The sequence below is a fragment of the Ursus arctos genome, unplaced genomic scaffold, assembly GCF_023065955.2.
Source record: "Ursus arctos isolate Adak ecotype North America unplaced genomic scaffold, UrsArc2.0 scaffold_28, whole genome shotgun sequence".
Classification (NCBI taxonomy): Eukaryota; Metazoa; Chordata; class Mammalia; order Carnivora; family Ursidae; genus Ursus; species Ursus arctos.
The window spans coordinates 1,842,522-1,844,452 of NW_026622963.1; positions in this window are offsets into that span (position 1 = coordinate 1,842,522).

Here is a 1,931-nt window from a genome sequence, read left to right on the forward strand (position 1 = left end):
CAGCTTTATTGAAGTATAATCCACAGCCCATACAATTCACCCATTTAAAGTGTAAAATTTAATGGTTTTTAGTATCTTCACAGATATAAGCAACCATCACTGCAGCCAATTTGAAACATTTTCACCACATTCAAAAGAAACCCTATGTACTTAGTACTTGCAGTATATGAGTATGGGATGCTTTTCCATTTATTCAGATCTTTAAAAATTTTTGTCAGCAATGTTTTGTAGTTTTCTAAGTCTTGGGCTTCTTTAATTAAATTTATTCCTAAATATTTCATTCTTTCTCATGGTATTATAAGTGGAATAAGTTCTTAATTTCATTTTAGATTGTTCATTACCAGTGTAGAGAAATATAATTGCTTTTTATATATCAATCCTATATCCTCCAAATTTACTGAACTTGTTTACCAGTTCTAATAGTTTTTTTGTTAGATTTTTAGGTTGTCTATATATAAGATCCTGTCATCCGTGAATATAGTTTTGCTTCTTTCTTTCCAATCCAGATTCTTTTCATTTTTTTATCTTGCCTGATTGCCCTGGCTAGAACCACCAGTGCAATGTTGAATGGAAGTAGGGACAGCATATATTTTGTCTTGTTCCTGATCTTACCAGGAAAGCATGAATACATTTTTTGAGCATAATGTTAGCTGTGGGTTTTTCAGATATGCCCTTTGCCAGGTTGAGGAAGTTCCCTTCTATTCTTAGTTTGTTGAGCGTTTTTCTCATGCAAGAGTGTTGCTCTTTGGCAAGTACTTTTTCTGCATCTATTGGGGTGATCATGTGGTTGTTTTTTATTCTATTGATATAGTGTATAACATTGATTTTTAGATGGTTAAACCAACCTTGCATTTTGGGGGATAAATCCCACATACTTAGGTGCATGATTCTTTTTTTATATGTTGCTGGATTTAGGTTTGTTAGTATTTTGTTGAGGACTTCTGCATCCATATGCATAAAAATATTGCTCTGTAGTTTTCTTCTGATGTTTCTACATGGTTTTGATATCAGGGTAATACCTCATAGAATGAGTTGGGAAGTGTTCACTCCTATTTTTTTGAACGAGTTTGTGAAAAAATGGTATTAATTCTTATTTAAATGTTTGGTGGAATTCAGCAGTAAAGCTAGGTGAGCCTGGGCTTTTGTTGTAGGTAGTTTTTGGTTTTGGTTTGGTTTCTTACTAATTCAATCTCGTCACTTGTGATAGACCTATTCAGATTGTCTATTTTTGAGTCAGTTTTGATAGCATGAGTCTTTAAGAATTTGTCTATTTCACCTGTTATCTAATTCATTGAAATACAATTGTTCATAGTATTCTTCTGTAATTCTCTTCATTTCCAAAAGGTAGGTAGTAATGTCCCTTCATTTCTGACTTTAGATGTTTTTTTAAGATTTTTTTAAAGTAATCTCTATACCCAATGTGGGGCTCAAACTCATGACCCCGAGATCAAGAGTCTACCAACTGAGGCAGACAGGCACCCCTCATTTGAAATGAGGGGTTTTTTTTCTCTACTTTAATTTTTTGTTTAAATTTGAGAGAGAGAGCGCACGCATGCACGCGTATACGCACGCATGAGTTGGGGGAGGGGCAAAGGGAGAGGGAGAATCTCAAGCAGACTCTGAGCTGAGTGCCAGAGCCCGATGTGGGGCTTGATCCCCTGAGATCATGACCTGAGCTGAACTCAAGAATCAGATGCTTAACCAACTGAGCCACCCAGGCACCCCTTAAATGTTTGAGGTTTTTTTAAGATTTTATTTTAAAGTAATCTCTGCACCCAACATGGGGCTCAAATTCACAATGCTGAGATCAAAAGTCACACGCCCTTCCAACTGAACCAGCCAGGTGCCCCTGATTTTAAATGGTTGAGTCTTCTTTTTTCTTGGTCAGTCTAGCTAAAGGTTTGTCACTTTTGTTGGTGTTATCCATGAAC